The sequence below is a fragment of the Elephas maximus genome, chromosome 11, assembly GCF_024166365.1.
Source record: "Elephas maximus indicus isolate mEleMax1 chromosome 11, mEleMax1 primary haplotype, whole genome shotgun sequence".
Taxonomy (NCBI): Eukaryota; Metazoa; Chordata; class Mammalia; order Proboscidea; family Elephantidae; genus Elephas; species Elephas maximus.
Window position 1 is genome coordinate 52931078 of NC_064829.1, and position 24365 is coordinate 52955442.

Sequence of the window (24365 nt, forward strand, 5' to 3'; positions counted from 1 at the left end):
CTGTCATTTTTTTGTGTGTGATGTTGAAGATTTCTTTGTTTTGGTTAATTTTCTACAATGATTTCTACTTGTTTGTGAATGTACTTTTCATTTCTTTCATTGTTATTGATTTTGTGAATACTGAGACTTTATGTTTTTCTTGTTTTTTTATTTTTATTTTGATTATTAGGTTTGATAACTTTCTTAGTAGCTACTTTGAAATTTACCTTTATCTTCCTAAGCTTAAGGAGTCTTTCACTTCTTGATATCTTCAACATCACCAAAAAAAAAAAAATTCCTACAGACTGAATTTGATGTATGTTGACTCTGACCAAAGTTGATAGAAATTTGGGGAAAGGCTTTCTGCCTAGTTTTCTAAAAGACTTAAAGATTTCAGGGCTATAAGAGATGTTTCAAACCACGTCATTAAAATTACTAAAGGTGATAAAACTGAGGTCCACGAAGTTGCAGTAACTTACCAAAGATCACACAGCTACCAATTGAGCAGATCAGTGTCTTAGTCCAGGCCCTTGGATTTCCTGGCCAAAGCTTTATTGCTAAATGACACTATCATCACTTACTACCTTTTCACTATGCCTTTTTTCCCCCCTCTTAGTATAATAGGGGTGTGTGTGTGTTGTGAGTGTGTGTACACATTAATGTTGTTTGTTCCTAGATGGACTTTACAGATACTACAGCCTATCACTTAATCCTCCTTGTTGTACTAGGACACAGGCAGTGGGAGACCAATGATTCAAGGCTGAAAACTAAGCTAAAATTTGAGAAGAGATCAGGAGCCTGGAAGTTTCTGGTGGTTAGATAATAAGGATTTAAGACAAAGTAGAGCAGTGAAATAACAAGTCAAGAAAATGGTCAAGGCCCACATGTGGCATAGAAGTTGATGCCTAGTAAAGATAGGAAACCAGTTCCTTTTGTGTACTCAGAGAGCAGAACCTCAGACAGAGCACACCTTACAGGTATATAACACTTTATATTTTTTTAAGGCATCCCCCATTCACTTTAGTAATATTTCTACAGCATTTCTGAAAGATAAATAAGAAATTATATATCTTCATTTTGTAGGTTAAAAGGAAAAGAAAGAGAACAGGACATCTCTAGGTTTTGTCTGTGGTCACACAGTCAGTTGATACCAAGAATACATGTTGTGACTCCTGGCTTAGGGTGCTTTTCACCACAAGACCAAGTCATTCCGATTTAGTGAAACCAATTAAGAAAGTATGGAAATAAATGTGACACAATCATTCAGGAAGTCGATGATGAAAGTCCTTAAAAAAACCCAAAACCAAACCCAGTGCCGTCAAGTCGATTCCGACTCATAGTGACCCTATAGGACAGAGTAGAGCTGCCCCATAGAGTTTCCAAGGAGCGCCTGGAGGATTTGAATTGCCGACCCTTTGGTTAGAAGCTGTACCACTTAACCACTACGCCACCAGGGTTTCCTGAAAGCCCTTAGCCTTACAAAATGCCTTCCTTCCACCCAAGCTGACCTGTTAAGTTTTCCTTAAAAGGAGGAGAAATACTTCTTAAAAAGAAAGATGAAGAGAGAGAGGAAGGAAGAAAGAAAGGAGGGAAAGAAAGAGGGAGGGAGGGAATCATGTCAAAAGGACACAGAAATTGACTTACATAGGTGGACCGTTATTGCCTAAAGGTAAAACAATATAGCCAACAAAATAATAATAATAATAAATGCAATGGATTGAAACTTTAAAAATACATGAGTTTATGATAAAAAGAATCCCATTGGTCAGTTTTGGAGTTTGCTTGAGTACCAACTTATTAACTGGAAAAGAAAAGGAATTATCAATCATAAGCCTGTGTAGACTGTAATTCAGTGGAATGAAAGAGATGATAAAGGAAAGCGTTTCTTTGGAATAGAATTACAGCTAATAAATCAAGGAGGATTAATAAAAATATAAAATCATCTTTGTGTTATCCTTAATGAAACAATGGAGCAAGATAATAATCATGAAAAGCTGTTAAACACTTGGGTAAAAGTTTGACTGGGAACTTATTAATGAACTGACTGCCCTTATATCGTTGAACCCACTAATCAAGCTAATATTACCAAAACCAAACCAAACCCACTGTTATTGAGCTAATTCCAACTCGTAGCAATCCCGTAAGGTTTCCAAGCCTATAAATCTCTATGGAAGCAGGCTGCCACATCTTTCTCCTTTGAAACCACTGGTGGTTTTTAACCACTGACCTTTTGGTTAGCAGTTGACTGCTGTAACCACTATGTCTGTAGGGCTCAAGGTAGGACAATTGGACATTTTGTTTCTCTTGTTATTATGTAATAGGAAGCATGCATTGCCAATTTTCAGGAAAAAAAAAAGGCTTAAAGAGCACACAAAATGAGACACAAGGATAGAATTAGTCAAATAAAATGTGGGAAACTCTATAGGAAAAATTAACCAGATTTTTAAGTAAATAAATGGCATTAAAAAGAATAAAAGAGCACTTGTTTTAACTTAGTACAGACTTTGGGTATCAAACAATTTCAGTGTCTAAAACTTGTTTAGTTCCTGGTTTAAGCAACATTTTTGTGAAAATTGGGGAAAATTTAATACAGTCTTTTGGTTGGCATTTAAAAGTTTTTTTTTAATTTTTAAAAAACTTTATTGGTTATGATAAGATATTGAAGCTGTGATTTTTAAAAAGCCTTATCTGTTAGAGATGCACACTGAAGTACTTGGGCAGAGGGAACATGGGGGTTCACGATATCAAATTTTATGTAATGTTACTCTTTTGTTAGTGATCAAATATTCTCCCAAATCCTCGCAATTACAAATAATGTCCACAGTTAGGCCATTGCATTTGTACTTTCTTGAATTATTCCCTTAGACGGTACGTTGAAATATAGAAACTGGGCCAAAAGGTATGAAAAGCATATTTATGGCTTGTTTTATATTTTTTGGAAACCCTGGTGGCATAGTGGTTAAGAACTATGGCTGCTAACAAAAAGGTCAGTGGTTCGAACCAACCAGGCGCTCCTTGCAAACTCTATGGGGCAGTTCTACTCTGTCTTATAGGGTCACTATGAGTCGGAATCAACTTGATGGCAACGGGTTTGGTTTTTTTTTTTTTTGGTTTATATTTTTTTAACTTATTTTTCAAAAAAGATTTTTATTTGCAATATAAAGATAGTATTATACTCCCATTTTATATGCAGGTAAACAAAGATTGCCTACAGTTAGGCAGTGGATAATCACATCACAATCCAAAGCACAGAGGTGAGAGCCTGAGCTGTTGCCACTTCGTAGCACGGTTTCACAAGTGGTTACGCGACAGGACAAGAAATAAATCCAAACTTTACATTTTGGCAGTTATTTAGAAAGCATATCGTATATTCTCACAAAGGCTGTTAGGAATAATGATTAAAATACTAGACCAGAGCCCAAAACACTTACCAAATCAATAGGAACTAAAATAAAATAAGCCATTATTTCTCCCTGAGCCCAAGAGTGATGGACATGTGAAAACCCTCAGAGACTGCAGAGCATTCCAGTAAGAGAGGACAAACATGTTTTGCTAAAATGGGGTACAGAGAATGTGCTCATCCCCACAGGATAATGATCAGCTTTTTTGAAGAAGATGAGGATATCTATATGTTTGAGGGTACCTGATTATTCAGTTTCTACTACACTGCTGAATTTGGTTTGCTAATGTATTATTTGGAGCCCTGGTGGTACAGTGGTTAAGAGCTCGGCTGCTAACTAAAAAAAGATAGGCAGTTCAAAGCCAACAGCCAATGTGTGCTCTTTTATGAAGTTAAAATGACCGTTTTTTGGTTTCCGTGTCCTACTATCTATTTGGTTAATATTTTCCTGGTAAACGGCCTTCAATCAATTCCTTTATTTTGTTTCAATGTATTGTATCTTTGCTTAGGTGCGTGCTTTTTTTTAAAAGCAGCATACAGCTGTTTTTATTTTTATTTGTACCCAAACTAGTAACATGGTATTTTATGAGTTAATTTAATGCATTTATATGTATTTCATTGCTTATATTGAAAGTGTTTCTACAATATTATTTTGTATTTTTGATTTATTATATTCTTTGCTTCTTTTTGTTTCCTTTCCTTGCTCTATTTTGAATTCAAATTTTTCTTTATTTCATTTTTTTCTCTGCTGTTTTTGAAACTACAAATTGAAACCTTATTTTTTTAAGTAGTAGTCCTCTTTATTTTATCTCTTTACTCATTAAAAAGTGATATAACATGCATATAGAAAAAAAACATTGTTTTAGTTGACATTGAGCAGGCTCTGACTCGTGGCAACCTTGCATATAACAGAACGAAACATTGCATAGTCCTACACCATCCTCATGATCTTTGATATGTTTGAGCCCTTTGTGGCTACCACTTCTAAGAGGTGTTCTGTTTATTGTTTTTTTTCCCCCTAAAACTGATTTGTTCATTCTTCTGGCACTCCATGGTATATTCAATATTCTTCACCAACACCATAATTCAAATGTATCATTTCCTCTGTCTTCTTTTTACATTGTTCCACTTTCGCATGCATATGAAGCAATCAAAAAGACCATGCATGGCTTGGGTTAGGCACAACTTAGTCATCAAAGTGACATCTTTGCTTTTTAGAACTTTAAAGAGGTCTTATGCTGCAGATTTGCTCAATGTAGTAAGTTGTTTGATTTTTTCACTGCTGCTTCCATGGGTGTTGATTATCCATTAAAGTCGACTCGACCTAGGTTCTAGGTTTTTATGGTAGGTTAACCCCAAATATATTGAGTTATATTAATTACAAATGTATTAAATGCTTTAGTTTAAAAAAAAAGACTACTTGCTATTTATGAATCATCTTTAAAACAAATAATTCAAAAAATTCAACTGTTAAAAAATGCAGCGAGGCAGAGCCAAGATGGCAGAATAGACAGACACTTCTGGCGAGCCCTCTTTACAACAAAGACCTGAAAAAACAAGTGAAATGAGTATATTTGTGACAAGCTGGGAGCCCTGAGCATCAAAGACAAGCTTAGACAATGAACTGAGGGGCAGGGGAAGGAAGAGACCATTAAGAAGTGGAGCAGAGTTACCGGACCTGAATCTCGGGGAGACCTCAGGCAGCATTCTCGGAGCGGCGGCAGCAGTGGGGGCAGCCTGGTACTAGCATTCGACCACAGTTTCCTCAGGGAGAAGCACCCCCAAGCCAGCTTCAGAAGTTGAATTCCTGGGCCTGAGATAGACCCTGGTGAGCACCTAGAGCCATCCTCCAGGCCTTTGGGAAGGAAAAAATTTGCAACTGGGGGGAAGAGATAATTTGCTAGCTCCATTAACAGGGGGAGCTCAGGACAGAAGCAGCTCCTGTCCAGGCCAAAAACGTCTGTGGACCTTGACCACCTTTCCCTTCTGCATGGACCCGTGTGGGCCTACGCTGGGAGAATAGGCCCTTGCTGGCAAACTCCAACCATTTCAGCTGTGCAGTGGAGAGGTGGGTGTTTGATGTTTGACATCACTTTGCATATTAAACAAGGTCCTCACCTACCCACATCAGGGACCTAAGGACTGGTAGCTCCACTCAGGTCACCCAGCCACCTGTAACAGGGGTCCAAAGATAACTGGTACCTCCCAGTCCTTACAACCAAAAACTTTGGGTGCCCATGGTCCCTCTGCAGAACCCACCCACCAGCACACTCTAGGGAACAGAGATGCATTTTCCTCAGAGACACTTGGGGGTCAGTTCTCAGCCCCCTGCCTTGTTCAGAGCATGACCCCTACTGCTATCAGATACCAGTATATATGCCAATCACCTGCCCCTCTAAGGCTGTGGGGCAGAGCCTGTACCACACACTTGATATCAGCTACCTGGAAACCCGAGCTGAATTCATACAAGAAAACTGAATGGACTCCTAGACTGATATACATGATAACAGCTCTAGCCAGCTAGGGACAGGACACCAGAGCTCCAAAGGTGAAAATAATCAAGTTAGCTCAAGCGAGTATACCAAAACAAAACAAAAAAAAACAGCTATGACACAGTAAGCAAGCATAAACTCATACAATAACTTGTAGATGGCTCGGAGACAGCAGTCAATATCAAGTCACATAAAGAAACAGGCCATGATCACCTCAACAGGCTCTCAAAACAAAGAATCCAGGGATCTTCTAGATGAAAGTGTATTCCTGGAATTACCAGATGCAGAACACAAAAGTTTAATATACAGAACCCTTCAAGACATCAGGAAGGAAATGAGGCAATATGCAGAACAAGCCAAGGAACACACAGATAAAGCAACTGAAGAAATCAGAAAGATTATTCAGGAACATAGTGAAAAGTTTAATAAGCTGGAAAAATCCATAGACAGACAGCAATCAGAAATTCAGAAGATTAACAATAAAATTACAGAATTAGATAACTCAGTAGAAAGTCAGAGGAGCAGAATTGAGCAAGTAGAAGCTGGAATTTCTGAAGTTGAAGATAAATCACTTGGCATTAATATATTTGAAGAAAAATCAGATAAAAGAATTAAAAAAAATGAAGAAACCTTAAGAATCATGTGGGACTCTATCAAGAGAAATAACATACAAGTGATTGGAGTACCAGAACAGGGAGGGATAAGAGAAAATATAGAAAGAATTGTTGAAGATTTGTTGGCAGAAAACTTCCCTGATATTGTGAAAGATGAGAAGATATCTATCCAAGATGCTCATCGAACTCCATATAAGGTAGGTGTTAGAAGAAAGTCACCAAGACATATTATAATCAAACTTGCCAAAACCAAAGATAAAGAGACAATTATAAGAGCAGCAAGGGATAAACGAAAGTCATGTACAAAGGAGAGCCAATAATAATAAGCTTGGACTACTCGGCAGGAACCATGCAGTCAAGAAGGCAATGGAATGACATATTTAAAAAATTGAAGGAAAATAATTTCCTGCCAAGAATCATATATCCATCAAAACTGTCTCTTAAATATGAAGGTGAAATTAAGACATTTCCAGATAAACACAAGTTTAAGGGAATTTGTAAAAACCAAACCAAAACTACAGGAAATATTAAAGGGAGTTCTTTGGTTAGAAAATCAATAACACCAGGTATCAACCCAAGACTAGAACACTGGGCAGAGCAACCAGAAGTCAACCCAGACAGGGAAATCCAAAAAAACAAAGCAAGATTATTAAAAAAAAAAAAAAAAAGCCCAACACAGGGTAATGGCAATGTTATTATATAGAAGAAGAAAACATTAAAATAATAAAGAGGGACTAAGAAATGTAATCATACACCTTCCATATGGAGAGGAAGATATGGCGAAACAAAGAAATAAAAGTTAGTTTTAAATTTAGAAAAATAGGGGTAAATAATAAGGTAACCACAAAGGAGACAAACTATCCTACTCATCAAAATAAAATACAAGGGAAAAATACAGACTCAGCATAAATAAAATCAACAACTACAAATATGAGGAAAGGACCATATATAAAGAAAATCTACTTAGCACATAAAATCAAGTGGGAAAAAGAAACTGTCAACACAGAAATAAAGACATCAAGATGATACCACTAAATTCATACCTGTCCATAATTACCCTGAATGTAAATGGACTAAATGCACCAATAAAGAGACAGAGAGTAGCAGAATGGATTAAAAAACAAGATCCACCTATACGCTGCCTACAAGAGACACACCGTAGACATAGAGACACAAACTAAAACTCAAAGGATGGAAAAAATATATCAAGCAAACAACAATCAAAAAGAGCAGAAGTGGCAATATTAATTTCTGACAAAATAGAGCTTAAAGTTAAATGCATCAGAAAGGATAAGGAAGGACACGATATAATGATTAAAGGGACAATACACCAAGAAGATATAACCACATTAAATATTTATGTACCCAAAGACAGGGATGCTAGACACATAAAACAAACTCCATCAGCATTGAAAAGTGAGATAGACAGCTCCACAATAATAGTAGGAGACTTCAACACACCACTTTCGGTGAAGGACAGTACATCCATAAAGAAGCTCAGTAAAGACACGGAAGATCTAAATGCCACAATGAACCAACATGACCTTGTAGACATACACAGAACACTCCACCCAATGGCAACCAACTATACTTTCTTTTCTAGTGCACATGGAACATTCTCTAGAATAGACCACATATTAGGTCATAAAGCCAGCCTTAGCCAAAACAATGAAATATTACCAAGCATCTTCTCTGACCATAAGGCCATGAAAGTGGAAATCAATAACAGGAAAAGCAGGGAAAAGAAATCAAACACTTGGAAACTGAACAATACCCTGCTCAAAAAAGACTGGATTATAGAAGACATTAAGAATGGAATAAAGAAATTCAGGGAATCCAATGAGAATGAAAACACTTTCTATCAGAACCTTTGGGACACAGCAAAAGCTGTGCTCAGAGGTCAATTTATATCAATAAATGGACACATCCAAAAAGAAGAAAGGGCCAAAATCAAAGAATTATCCCTACAACTTGAACAAATAGAAAGTGAGCAACAAACAAAACCCATAGGCACCAGAAGAAACAAATAATAAAAATTAGAGCTGAACTAAATGAAATAGAAAACAGAAAAACAATTGAAAGAATTAACAAGACCAAAAGCTTGTTTTTTGAAAAAATCAACGAAATTGATAAACCGCTGGCCAAACTGACAAAAGAAAAACAAGAGAGAAAGCAAATAACCCAAATAAGAATTGAGAGGGGCAATATTACAACAGACCCAACTGAATTAAAAGAATCATATCAGATTACTACGAAAAATTGTACTCTGACAAATTTGAAAAACTAGAAGAAATGGATGAATTCCTAGAAACACACTACCTTCCTAAACTAACACAAACAGAGGTAGAACAACTAAATAGGCCCATAACAAAAGAAGAGATTGAAGTAATCAAAAAGCTCCCAACAACAACAACAAAAAACCCTGACGGCTTCACTGCAGAGTTCTACCAAACTTTCAGAGAAGAGTTAACACCACTACTACTAAAGGTATTTCAGAGCATAGAAAAGGACGGAATACTACCAAACTCATTCTATGAAGCCACCATATCCCTGATACCAAAACCAGGGAAAGACACCACAGGAAAAGAAAATTATAGACCTATATCCCTCATGAATGTAGATGCAAAAATCCTCAACAAAATTCTAGCCAATAGAATTCAACAACATATCAAAAAAAATAAATCACCATGACCAAGTGGGATTCATACCAGGTATGCAGGGGTGGTTCAACATTAGAAAAACAATGTAATCCACCACATAAATAAAACAAAAGACAAGAATCACATGATTTTATCAATTGATGCAGAAAAGGCATTTGACAAAGTTCAACACTCATTCATGATAAAAACTCTCAGCAAAATAGGAATAGAAGGAAAATTCCTCAACATAATAAAGGGCATTTATACAAAGCCAACAGCCAACATCACCCTAAATGGAGAGAGCCTGAAAGCATTCCCATTGAGACTGGGAACCAGACAAGGATGCCCCTTATCACCACTGTTATTCAACATTGTGCTGGAAGTCCTAGCCAGAGCAATTAGGCTAGATAAAGAAATAAAGGGCATCCAGATTGGCAAGGAAGAAGTAAAAATATCTCTATTTGCAGATGAAATGATCTTATACACAGAAAACCCTAAGGAATCCTCCAGAAAACTACTGAAACTAATAGAAGAGTTCAGCAGAGTGTCGGGATACAAGATAAACATACAAAAATCAGTTGGATTTCTCCACACCAACAAAAAGAACATCGAAGAGGAAATCACCAAATCAATGCCATTTACAGTAGCCCCAAGAAGATAAAATACTTAGGAATAAATCTTACCAGAGGTGTAAAAGACTTATATACAAAGAAAAATACAGTACACTTCTGCAAGAAACCAAAAGAGACTTAAATAAGTGGAAGAACATACCTTGCTCATGGATAGGAAGACTTAAAATTATAAAAATGTCTATTCTACCAAAAGTGTTCTATACATTTAATGCAATTCTGATCCAAATCCCAAGGACATTCTTTAATAAGATGGAGAAACAAATCACTAACTTCATACGGAAGGGAAAGAGGCCCCAGATAAGTAAGGCATTACTGAAAAAGAAGAACAAAGTGGGAGGCCTTACTTTACCTGATTTTAGAACCTATTAGACCGCCACAGTAGTCAAAACAGCCTGGTACTGGTACAACAACAGATACATGGACCAATGGAACAGAATTAAGAATCTGGACATAAATCCATCCATATATGAGCAGTTGATATTTGACAAAGGCCTCAAAACAGTTAAATGGAGAAAAGACAGTCTTTTTAACAAATGGTGCTGGCATAACTGGATATCCATCTGCAAAAAAATGAAAGAAGACCCATACCTCACTCCATGCACAAAAACTAATTCAAAATGGATCAAAGACCTAAATATAAAACCTAAAACGATAAAGACTATGGAAATAAAAATAGAGACAACCTTAGGAGCCCTAATACATGGCATAAACAGTACACAAAACATTATAATAGACAACTGGGAGCTCCTAAAAATCCAATACCTATGCTCATCCAAAGACTTCACCAAAAGAGTAAAAAGATTACCTTCAGACTGGGAAAAAGTTTTTAGCTATGACATTTCTGATCAGCGCCTGATCTCTAAAATCTACATGATACTGCAAAAACTCAACTGCAAAAAGCAAATAACCCAATTAAAAAATAGGCAAAAGATATGAATAGACACTTCACTAAAGAAGACATTCAGGTAGCTAACAGATATATGAGAAAATGTTCACGATCATTAGCCCTTAGAGAAATGCAGATCAAAACTACAATGAGATTTCATCTCACTCCAACAAGGCTGGCACTGTTCCAAAAAGCACAAAATAATAAATGTTGGAGAGGCTATGGAGAGATTGGAACACTTCTACATCACTGGTGGGAATGTAAAACGGTACAACCACTTTGGAAATAGATCTGGCGCTTCTCTTAAAAAGCTAGAAATATAACTACCATACGATCCAGCAATCCCACTCCTTGGAATATATCCTAGAGAAATAAGAGCCTTTACACAAACAGATATATGCATACCCATGTTTATTGCAGCACTGTTTACAATAGCAAAAAGATGGAAGCAACCAAGGTGCCTATCAACGGATGAATGGATAAATAAATTATGGTATATTCACTCAATGGAATAATACCCATCAATAAAGAACAGTGAGGAATCTGTGAAACATTTCATAACATGGAGGAACCTGGAAGGCATTATGCTGAGTGAAATTAGTCAGTTGCAAAAGGCAAATACTGTATAAGACCACTATTATAAGAACTTGAGAAATAATTTAAACTGAGAAGAAAACATTCTTTTGTGGTTACAAGAGGCGAGGGGGGAGGTGGGAGAGGGGCATTCACTAATTAGATAGTAGATAAGAACTACTTTAAGTGAAGGGAAAGACAGCACGCAATACAGGGGAGGTCAGCACAACTGGACTAAACCAAAAGCAAAGAAGTTTCCTGAATAAACTGAATGCTTTGAAGGCCAGCGTAGCAGGGGCAGGGGTCTGGGGACCATGGTTTCAGGGGACAGCTAAGTCAATTGGCATAATAAAATCTATTAAGAAAACATTCTGCATCCCGCTTTGAAGAGTGGCGTCTGGGGTCTTAAATGCTAGCAAGCAGCCATCTAAGATGCATCAGTTGGTCTCAACCCACCTGGATCAAAGGAGAATGAAGAACACCAAGGACACAAGGTGATTATGAGCCCAAGAGACAGAAAGGGCCACATGAACCAGAGACTACATCATCCTGACAGCAGAAGAACTAGATGGTGCCCAGCTACAACTGATGACTGCCCTGACAGGGAGCACAACAGAGAACCCCTGAGGGAGCAGGAGAGCAGTGGGATCCAGACCCCAAATTCTCATAAGACCAGACTTTATGGTCTAACTGAGACTAGAAGGACCCCGGTGGTCATGGCCCCCAGACCTTCTGTTGGCCCAGGACCGGAACTAGTCCCGAAGCCAACTCTTCGGACATGGATTGGACTGGACAGTGGGTTGGAGAGGGATGCTGGTAACGAGTGAGCTTCTTGGATCAGGTGGACACTTGAGACTAGGTTGGCATCTCCTGCCGGGAGGGGAGACGAGAGGGTGGAGGGGCTTAGAAGCTGGCAAAATGGACACGAAAAGAGAGAGTGGAGGGAGAGAGTGGGCTGTCTCATTAGGGGGAGAGTAATTGGGAGTGTGTAGCAAGGTGTATATGGGTTTTTGTGTAAGAGACTGACTTGATTTGTAAACTTTCACTGAAAGCACAATAAAAGTTATAAAAAAAAAAAAAACCCTAATCAAAATGCACCTATCTCAGAAATACCTGGAAACCCCGTAGAGCCCAATATGTAGCTAAAATATAAAATTGGAGCTATAAAAATTAGCTCTCATTTGCAGAAGAGTTAACAGCAGTTTTAATTGACTTTTCTTTTTACTTTTCCCACTATATAATGATAAATTTAGTATGAGAAACTTAAAAGTCTTAAGTTATAGGTGAAACATTTAGGACCCTCCTAAACTACAGGCAACAGGCCAAAGCCAGCCTGCCCTGTTTTTGCATAGCCTGGTAACTAAGAATGGTTTTCAAATATTTAAATGGTTTGAAAAAAATCAAAAGTATTTCATCACAGATGAAGGTTATGTATGAGATTCATATTTCAGTGCACACAAAGTTCTATTGGAACACAAAAAAAGGAAAAAATTGTATCATACAAATTATGAAAACAGCTGAAACTATATTAATAAATGAAATCATCTTCATATTTATATTTTATACTATATAGTCCGCCCCAGTATTTTAATAGTATCTAAAAAAACTAACTCAGTGCCTTCGAGTTAATTCCAACTCATAGCAACCCTAAATATATTTAAAAAATCCATTGCCATCAAGTCGATTCCAACTAATAGTGACACTTTAGGACAGAGTAGAACTGCCCCATAGGGTTTCCAACGAGGACCTGGTGGATTTGAGTTGCCAACCTTTTTGGTTAGCAGCCGCAGCTCTTAACCACCATACCACCACTATATGTTGTTGTTGTTGTTAGGTGCCGTCGAGTCCATTCCAACTCATAGTGACCCTATGCACAACAGAATGAAACACTGCCCGGTCCTGAGCCATCCTTACAATTGTTATGCTTGAGCTCGTTGATGCAGCCACTGTGTCAATCTACCTCGTTGAGGGTCTTCCTCTTTTCCGCTGACCCTGTACTCTGCCAAGCATGATGTCCTTCTCCAGGGGCTGATCCCTCCTGACAATAAGTCCAAAGTATGTAAGATGCAGTCTTGCCACCCTTGCTTCTATATTATATATATGTATATACTATTAAAAATACTTATGAAATGTGCACTGGAAAACAATACTGTACAGCCATGAAAGAACACAGTTTTGATCTTATGGATGCCCTGAAAAGGTCATGGAATTTCCAGGCATATCCAAACCACATTTTGAGGACTATTCTTCTAAAAGCTTTTTAGTTTTAGCATTTTTTTTATGAGCTATTTTGAATTAGTTTTTGTGCATGGTTTGAAGTAAAGTTTAAGTTTCTTATTTTTACATATGGATATCCAGTTTTTCTTCTGCCATTTTTTGAAAAGATTACCTTTCCCAAATTGACTTAATGTGGCAACTTTGTCAAAAATTAATTGACCATCTATTTGTGGGACATGTATATGGACTCTGTAATGCTGTTCCATGGATCTATATGCATCATTAGTTTTGACAACTGTAGCTTTAAGGTTGTCTTGACTTTAGATAGTGTAAGTCATCCAAATTTGTTCCTTGCTTTTTTCAAACAGTTTTATTCTAGATTCTTTGTATTTCCATATAAATTTAGAATTGCATTTTAATTGTTAAGAAAAAAAAACCTGCTGAGATTTTGACTGCAATTACATGAAATCTGTAGGACAAATAGAGGAAAACTGACATCAGTATAATATTGAGTATTCTGACCAATTAATATAATATAGACCTCTGTTTGTATAAGTCTTTAAAAATTTTATCCATGGTGATTTCTGGTTTTCTAGTACAGGCTTTTATCGTATTTTCTTAAATTCATCTATATTACTTCATGTTTAGCCTCATATTCATGAGAAAGCTGGGCAATCAATAAAGACGAATGAAAAAGAGTTGATGCCTTTGAATTATGGTGTTGACAAAGAATACTGGATATACCAGAGACTGCCAGAAGAATGAACAAATCTGTCTTGGAAGAAGGTCAGCCAGAGTGTTCCTTAGAAGCAAGGGTGACAAGACTTGATCTCATGTTACTTTGGACATGTTCTCAGGAGTGTCCAGTCCCTGGAGAAGGACATCATGCTTGGTAAAGTACAGGGTCAGTGAATAATGGGAAGACCCTCAATAAGATGGACTGACACAGTGGCTGCAACAATGGGTTCAAGCATAACAACAATTGTGAGGATGGTGCAGGACGAGACAGTGTTTTGTTCTGTTGTAAATAGGGTCACTATCAGTCTGAACTAACTCCACCGTACCTAACAACAACAACTTCATGTTTATGGATTACATTTAAAGGGTATTTTTAAAATTTAATTTCAATTTCTGAAGATTTACTGTTTGTTAGCATATTAAAATAAAATTAACGTTTGCTTCTTGACTATCCTGCTGAACCTGTTGGTATGTTACTTAGAATATTCTGCTTCCTGAAACATGTTGTCTGTAAATAAAGACAGTTTTCCTTCTTCCTTCCTATTCTATATATATTTTAATATTTTCTTCTTCCTTTATTGCACTGTGTAGGAGATCCAGCAGATACTCAATCTACTGAAGTGATAAGAATGGCCATCTTTGACTTATCTCCTATCTTAGCGACAAAACGTTCACTGTTCAGCATTAAATACATTAGATACATGTTTTTTGTTGATGCCCTTATCAGATTGAAGATGTTCTCTTCTATTAATTTTTTGACAATTTTTAATCATAAGTGGGTGTTGAATTTTGTCTAGTGCATTTACAACATTTATTGAAATAATTGTGATTTTATTCTGATAATATGGCAAATTACCTGGATTTATTATCCAAGTGAAACCAACTTTGCAGACCTAAAATTGTGTAGATCTGCTGATGCCAAATTCTCTCAGTTCCTGTGTGTCTAAAAAAGTCTTTATATTACTTTCATTATTGAATAAAATATTCTCACTGATACGGACTTCCAGGTTGTCTTTTTTTCTTTGTTTGTTTTTCTTTCAGCACTTTAAAGATGTTGTCCCACAGTCCTATGGCTTTCACAGTTTTTAATACTAATTCTTAATTTTGTTCCTTTGTCATGTGCCTTTTTCTTTTTCTGCCTACATATATGATATTTTCTTTATCACTGGTTTTCAGCAATTTAATTATGGTATGCTTCAATGTGGTTTTCTTTGTGTTTATTTTGCTTGGGGTTTTTTGCCTTGTTAGAGTTGCATCTTCATGTTTTTCATCAAATCTGAAAGAATTTTGGTCATTATTACTTCAAATTTTTTTCCATCTCCCCCTTCACCTCCACTTTTCAGCCTATGACTCTTAAATCTCATATGTTACACTCTTGATATGGCCACCAAAATATTGATCTTTTGTGTGTGTGTATGTGTGTGTGTGTGTTTTCCTTCTGAGCTTCACTTTGGATAGTTTCTGTTGAGATGACTTCAAATTCACACATATTCTACAGTTTCCAATCTGCTTTTATCCCCATCCACTCAAATATTCACTTCAGATATTATTTTTAATATCTAGAAATTTCATTTGTTTTGTTATTTATACATCCCAGTTCCCTCTTCATTATGTTGGTGTTTTCATTTAATTATTTTTTTTAATTATGCTTTAGGTTAAAGTTTATAGCTCAAGTTAGTTTCTCATACAAAAATTTATACATGCATTGTTATGTGACTCTAATTGCTATCCCTATAATGTGACAGCACACTCCCCCTTTCCACCTCAGATTTCCTGTGTCCATTCAACCAGCTCCTATCCCTTTCTACGTTCTCATCTCCCCTCTGGACAGGAGCTGCCCATTTAGTCTTGTGTATCTACTTGAACTAAGAAACACAGTCTTCACGAGTATCATTTTACATCTTATAGCCTAGTCTAATCTTCAAATAGTTGGCTTCAGGACTGGTTTTAGTTCTGGGTTAACAGGGAGCCTGGGGGCCATGTCTTCTGGGGTTTCTTCAGTCTCAGTCAGACCATTAATTCTGGTCCTTTTACTAGAATGAGTTCTGCACCTCACTATTCTCCTGCTCCATCAGGGCAGGGACTCCCAGTTGTGTTCCCTATCAGGGCGGTCATTGGTGGTAGCCGGGCACCATCTAGTTCTTCTGGTCTCAGGCTGATGGAGTCTCTGGTTTATGTGGCCCTTTTTGTCTCTTGGGATAATATTTTCCTGGTGTCTTTGGTGGTCTTCATTCTGAAGAAATTTTTTTTTTTTAATGTGTTACTTGAGAACTTTAAAATTTTCTGTTTCTGTTTACGAGGGTAAGGAGTTGTTTTGAGTAATGGGAATATAGAAACATGAGTATCTGTGCTTTTTCTCCTTTAAAAACCACACAAAATCAGAGTAAAGGGAATTTATTAATGTGTTATTTGGACAAATTGTCCCCTTCCATCTGTGTGAAGGAGAATTTGAAGTTCACAACAGCCAGGTTGATGGAAACAGTGCTGTTTTTAATCCATGGCCTCCAAGAATATTCTGATATTGTCATCAGTTCTGGGGCTCCCCTAGTCTCAGTCAGACCTTTAAGTTTGGTCTTCTTACTTGAATTTGAGTTCTGCACCCCACTTTTCTCCCACTCTGTCAGGGACTGTCTGTTGTGTTCCCTGTCAGGATGGTCATTGGTGGTGGCTGATAACCATCCAGTTCTTCTGGTCTCAGATTGATGGAGTGTCTGGTTTTTGTGGTCTTTTTTGTCTCTTGGGCTAATATTTTCCTCATGTCTTTGGTGTTCTTCTTTCCCCTTTGCTCCTGGTGAGTTGGCACAAATGAATGCATCTTAGATGGCTACTTGCTAGCTTTTAAGACCACGGATGCCACTTACCAAAGTGAGATGCAGAACATTTTCTTAATAAACTTTGTTATATCAATTGACCTAGATGTCCCCTGAAACCATGGTCCCCAGACTCCTGCCCCTGCTACTTTGTCCCTCGAAGTTCATTTAAATCTTAAGTACATTAATCATATTTACTATAACTCATTTCTGATATGAGTCAATTCCAACTTATAGTGACCCTATAGGTCAGGGTAGAACTGCCCCATAGGGTTTCCAAGGCTGTGATCTTTATGGAAGCAGACTGCCACATCTTTCTCCTGCAGAGCGGCTGGTGGGCTCGAACTCCTGACGTTTAGGTTAGCAGCCAAGTGCTTAACTCCTGTGCCACCAGGGCTGCTTCATATTTATTACAGCTGTTCTAGCATCTGCCTTTCTTAATTTGATTATCTGTATCATTTTTTGTGTCTATTTCCACGGTCTGATTTTTCTCCTGGTTTTGGAGATGTTTCCTGTTATTTCATACATCTACTAATTTTTTTTTTTTTAATTCCAGATGCAAATAATAGGTACTTGACTGCTGGATCATGTAAATTACAGGAGCTTTTTTTGTGGGTAGCTTCCTTTTGTCAGTTACTCATCCTGTGATTTCTATACTCTTTAACACTTGGTTTGGTCAATTTTTAGAGTTTATTTTAACCATTCTAATAGATGTGTAATAATAGATCATGGCAGTTTTAATTTGCATTTCCATCATTATTACTGATGTTAAGCATCCTTTGATGTTCCTTTTTACCATCAGTATACCACTATAGGATCACTACGAGTTGAAATTGACTCCACTACAATGGATTTGGGTTTGGGTATTTTTTTAGATTGGTTGTCTTTTTGTTTTTAAATTGGTTGTCTTTTTGAGTTTGTGTTCTTATATATTCTGGATTCAAGTTTCTTGGCCAGATGTGTGTGATGCAGGTATTTACTTTAAGTCTGTGTCTTGTCTTTTCATCCTCTTAATAATATCTTTCACAGAGCAGTTTATCAATTTATGCAATTGATATGCAATTTATCAATTTTCTTCTTTTTTGATTTTGCTTTTGATATCATAAGGTGAATTCGTTGCCTAACTCCAAATCACAAAAATTTTCCCCTATTTTTCCTTCTAGAAGATTTATGACATAGGTTTTATATTTAGATTTCTGGTCCATTTTGAGTTAATTTTTGTGTAAAGTGTGAGATTTGAGTCAAGATTCTTTTTTTGCATATGTATGTCTAATTACACACTAATATCACAATCTGTAATTTTTGATAGAATAGGAGAGAAATTAACAACTATTGAATATCTTTTGTGCATTTTTTTTTTTTACCACTGCCGTGTCCTGTATTTACATAGCATCTCATTTTATCCTCATAACAATCAAATGGTGCACATATTCTTCCTATGTTTAGAAGAAGCAATTGATTCCTTATTCCAAGTATGCAGGATCTAAACAGTTCGAGGACATAATGATCAGTCGATTTATATTTCTGATGTTATGGAGAGCAAATAATTCATAGAAATTATAAAATATGTGCTAATGCATACTAATGACTGTGCAGTCTTATGTCTTCATATTCTAAGGATGATGGTAGGACCTGGCTCATAGGTGATTTTGAGGATTTTATGAGATGCTTATGTAGAGAATTAACCCTGATGACTGACCCAGTGTAAGCAACATTCTTAATGATTCTTTATTTCCTACCTCTTTAATTTTGATTACTCAAACTTAAGTCAGATACATGCTATGCTCCACCCCTTCTTGCACACATCTCATCACTCGAGTATCTGGATCTTGGGGAGCATCAAAGCCTGGGATATAATTGGCACTGTCTGGTTCTGTGGATGCACAGTATATCAGGCAAATTGGTGAGGAGGAAAGCCAAGACTGAGTGAAATGATGGAAAGACCTGGGGAAGGAAAGCTAATTTGCAGCTAATTTCTAAAATACTGGCTAGAGATTTGTGCAGCTTCACAGGGACACTTGAGGGATTCAGTCATCACCAAGTCATTCTTCAGGGAAGATTAGAGATTCCTGGAAGCTTCTTCTTCTTTTTATTATTATTATTTTCACTGCTGGAAGAACAGAACCTGAACGAGCCAATAGATATTTGTCTTGCTGGAGCTTGTTTCACAAATGGAAATGAAACATAATGATAGCAATAAAATTATATAGCAAAGGTTTGGGTGGTGCCATCTTCATCAGATACCAGTGTTGGGATGGGCGAGGTGCCAGGCAAGTCCCACCATGGGCTACCTCTACTTCAAGCTTGTTACCCAAGAGAATATGAAAACAGTTAACATTAAGGACAGCCATGAAAGCAAGAGAAATAAAGAAGGATAAAGAGCCACTGAAGCCCAAGTAGAGGTGGAGGGAGAGGAAACGCCTCCCATGGTACCTTGGAGTATGGAAATTTTCAATCTGCTTAGAGCTTTTTTCAAGTTATCCTTCCCTTCCCTATCATTTGTTGCCTTACCTATGCACTCACCTACATCCCGTAAGGACCCAAAAAGTGAGCGTTCAAGGTCAGGATTGCATGTAGAGTAGGAAATCTATTTAGCATTGTCTTTCCTGGGCCAAGCTTCTCCCATACTCCAGAGCAAACTCGTCTGCTCCTTTTGTACCCAAATATTTCCTACTGGAAGTTTTCATGCCATTTTAGGTATTTCCCTATGAAAACGCTGCAATCTAAACTAACACAATTTGCATGTCTTTACTGCGAAACTCTCCATAGAGCACTGGAAGGAGCTCAAACATGTTTCTAAGTTGTGGGTAAAGAGCCAGCAGAGCATTGGAGAGACAGCTTTGATGACATTGTTTTTCATTTCACAGAGGACGACTCATGTTTCTCTCCTTAAATATACACTGCAAGCCACAAGAGATGGCAGCTGTCTAATTAAACCTGATAAAGCTTCCTTAAAAACGAGACTTGGGGAAACACATCATGTAGATTGTAGAGCTGCCTGATTTTCCCTGGAACCCAGAGGGAGCTGTGTACTGTTTGGGAAGGACAGAGCATGAGACCTGAGGGAGAGAAGGCAAAATCACTGGCACCATCAAGTTGTTGGTGTGAAATAACAGAACATACACAATTCATATTTAATGCAAACTAGATAACTTTATAAAACATGCAAGAGGATAACCTCATCTACCATTAAAACAGCCACTGATGAAGGCTTTGATAATATACCAAATCCCTTCTTAAATTATAAAAATTTAATGGGAACAATTTATTTTCTCCAACAAGCTTCTGCTGGCATGAGAACCGGGGCAACTGGTAACAGCAAAGTGATCCTATGTCTCAGGCTGTGGGAAAGCCCAAGTCACCTCTTCGCTTTTCTCCCTTTGAACCTAGAGAGGTAATGTCCACTTAGGATTTAAATAAAGGACCAAATAAACACATGTAGATGCACACGATTCTCAATTCTGGAACCTCAAGGAATAAGGAAAGCTTGCGCTCAAAAACATGCTCTTTATCATTTCTCAATATTATGAACTCCTTATTTTTATGTTATATTGTTTCTAATGCTCTCCATCACCTCTGTGATAGGCCATGGCCCGACGTGCTGTTGACCCAATGATATTTTAGGAAATAGAACATTAAATCTCCTAACTGTGGTTCACCAGAGAATTCCTACATGGTAAGAGTCAGACTCTTGCCTACTGACTTGGCCTCTCCCCACCCTAATAAAAGAAAAGCCAGGGAGCCTGGAGCTCTAAGCATCTCCAACCTGGGAGACCTCACACTTCTGGGAGACCTCATGCTTCTGTGAGTTGCTGAGACTGCTGAACTTCAATTCAGACACATGTGAGAAACACAGGAGGTATGAGAGAGCCGTAACACTGATTTTTAATCTTATCTCATGTGTTTTGTTCATATTACTTATTTGAGAGCTAATACTAACTGTGATGGTTAAGACTGGCTGGGCCATGGTTCTCAGTGTTTTGGCAGTTGTATTATGTTGTGATCACTTCTCTGTCGAAATTTGATATGTGAACCCCCCCATGATGGAACCTGCTGAGTGGTACCTGTGGGGATGGGTCCTGTGGCAGCTCACCACCTGCTCAGCCTTCATCTCTCCACCTTCTGCTGCCTACTTCCTTCCTGCTCACCTTGCAGAGGTTGTTGGCTTGTTCTGGATCAAGCAGCTGTCTGTTGTCTGACCTCTGGTTCTTGGGACTCAAGCTAGCAGCTTCCCTGTCCGTGCTGGGATTCACCGATCTTCACAGCCTGCAAACAAGAGTCCTGCTCCCCAACCTGCCTGTCTTGGATTCAACAGCCCCTGCAGCTAAGTGACTCAGGAGAAACCTTGTGGTCTTGCCTGCCAACCTTGTGGATTCCTCAACAGTCACAGCCTGTGGGCTGGAGCCCTGCTCTTCGACCTGCTCATCTTGGGTTCACCAGCTTCTGCAGCTCTGTGAATTGGGAAACAACTCTATCCTGATCCAAGGACTTGGGATTTCCAGCTCCTACAATTGTGTGAGCTGTTTCCTTGATATAAATCTCCCTATATATTTTTTTATATGCATTACCGGTTTTGCTTCTCTAGAGAACCCAGCATAAGACAATAACCAACATTAAAATTAACCTAAGCCTAGTTGGAGTCACCATTTATGACAGTCTTGTGCTTGGATTAACTTCTTTGGTCTGTCTAGCTCATTATGTAGCTAAGTATCCTCAATTTCCAGCTAAAACTTCATTTATCCTAAAAGATTTCACTCATCACTCTCATCCTTATTGCTTGTAATAAAAAAAAAAAAAAAAATTTTTATTTTTGTACTGTCTTCTAAATTCCAATAGTACCTGTGGTCTGTGTCAGTTGATGTTATCACTCTTATTTTGCTCTTGTTCCCTACACAACTATGTATTCTCTTATAGAGGATTATTTCTTCCATTTCTTTTTTTGCTCACAGAATCTGACCAAGAGATTATTAATTTGCAGTTATTGCACAACAAAGGACTCAGAACATTTTCCTGGAAACCAAGATTCAATGTTGAAGAAGGACACCATGCCAGTTCCCGTGTTTTCTGTACAAAAATCTTTAGGGAGAAGTTGGCTGGTACTAGGAGAAACACTGACATCCAGACATGGGTGTAGCACCAGAAAAAGAGACCATATCAGTCTTTCTCAAACCATGTCCCATAGAATCTAGTTCCATGAGATTATATAAGTGATAATATACACAAAATAACTCTGAGATCTAATTAATTCAGAAAAAGCAAGGTTAAACAAAGTTTAAGAGGTTATTTTACTGCAGAATTTGGCAGAACATTTAACAGCTAAAATGCATGGTGCAGTTCCAAGAGGGGAATATTGTAGGCAGAATTCCCAAAAGTATTTGACTTTTTTAACCTCTTATTTTTTCATTTTTTTACTTTTTTCTGTATTGTACTTAGATGAAGGTTTACAGAGCAAACTAGCTTCTCATTAAACAATTAATACACATATTATTTTGTGACATTGGCTGCCAACCCCACGACATGTTGACATTCTCCCCCTCTTGACCTTGGGTTCCCCATTACCAGCTTTCCTGTCCCCTCCTGCTGTCTCATCCTTGCCCCTGGGCTGGTGTACCCATTTAGTCTTATTTTGTCTTATGGGCCTGTCTAATCTTTGGCTGAAGGGTGAACCTCAGGAGTGATTTCATTACTAAGCTAAGAAGGTGTGCTGGGGCCATACTCTAGGGGTTTCTCCAGCCTCTGTCAGAACAGTAAGTCTGATCTTTTTGTTTTTGTTGTTAGAATTTTGTTCTACATTTTTCTCCAGCTCTATTGTGATCACTATTGGAGCAGTTGGTGGTGGTAGCCAGGCACCATCTAGTTGTGCTGGACTCAGCCTGGTGGAGGCTGTGGTAGTTGTGGTCCATTAACCCTTTGGACTAATCTTTTCCTTATGACTTTGGTTTTCTTCATTCTCCCTTACTCCAGATGTGAGACCAGTGGAGTTTCTTAGACAGCCACTCACAAGATTTTAAGACCCCAGGCACTACTCACCACAGTAGAAAGTAGAACATTTTCTTTATAAACTATGTTATGCCAGTTGAGCTAGATGTTCCTAGATACTGTGGTCCCCACAGCCCTCAATACAGTGATTCGGTCCCTCAGGGAGTTTGATGTATCTATGAAGCTTCCATATTTTGCCTTCGTCAAGTTGTGCTGGCTTTCCCAGTATTGTGTTCTATCTTACCCTTCACCAAAGTTACCAGTTATCTAGTGTCTATTTAGTGTTTTTCCATCTCCACCCCTCCCTTCCCTTGTAACCATCAAAGACTGTTTCTTGTTGTGTGTAAATCTTTTCATGAATTTTTACAGTAGTGGTCTCATACGATATTTGTCCTTTTGTGATTGCCTTATTTCACTCAGCATAATGCCCTCCAGATTCATCCATTGTTATCAGATGCTTCGCAGATTCATCATTATTATTTATCGTTGAGTAGTGTTTCATTGTGTGTATGTGCCAGTTTGTTTACCCATTCATCTGTTGATGGGTATCTAGGTATTCCATCTTTTTGCTATTGTGAATAAACGTTGCAATGAACCTGGGTATGCATATGTCTATTTGTGTGACGACTCTTATTATTCTAGGATATATTCCTAGGAGTGGGATTGCTGGATCATATGGTATTTCTATTTCTAGCTTTTTGAGAAAGCACCATCTCATTTTCCAAAATGGTTGTACCATTTTGCATTCCCACTAGCATAAGAGTGACAATCTCCCCACAGCCTTTCCAACACTTGTTATTTTCCATTTTTTTAGTTCATGTCAGTAATGCTGGGGTGAGATAGTATCTAACTGTGGTTTTGATTTGCATTTCTTTAATGGGTAGTGACATGTTGTCAGGAGGAATCTGCTCTGGAGAAGGACATCATGCTTGGTAAAGTACAGGGTCAGCGGAAAACAGGAAGGCCCTCAAGGAAATGGGTTGACACAGTGGCTGCAACAATGGTCTCAAGGATAACAATGTTTGTAGGGATGGTGCAGGACTTGACAGTGTTCGTTCTGTGGTACATAAGGTCAGTATGAGTCGGAATGGACTCGATGGCACCTAACAACAACAACAACCATGGCTAGTGATCAACAGTATTTCCTCATGTGTCTGTTAGCCACTTGAATATCTTCTTTGGTGAAGTGTCTGTTTATTTCCATTGCCCATTTTTTAATTGGATTATTTGTCTTTTTGTTGTAGATGTGTTGGGTTTTCCTGTAGATTTTAGAGATTAGACCTTTGTCAGATTCGTCATAGCCAAAATTTTTTTCCCAGTCTGTAGGCTTTCTTTTTACACTTTTGGTGAAGTCTTTTGATGAGCATAAGTGTTAATTTTTTAGAAGATCCCATTTATCTAGCTTA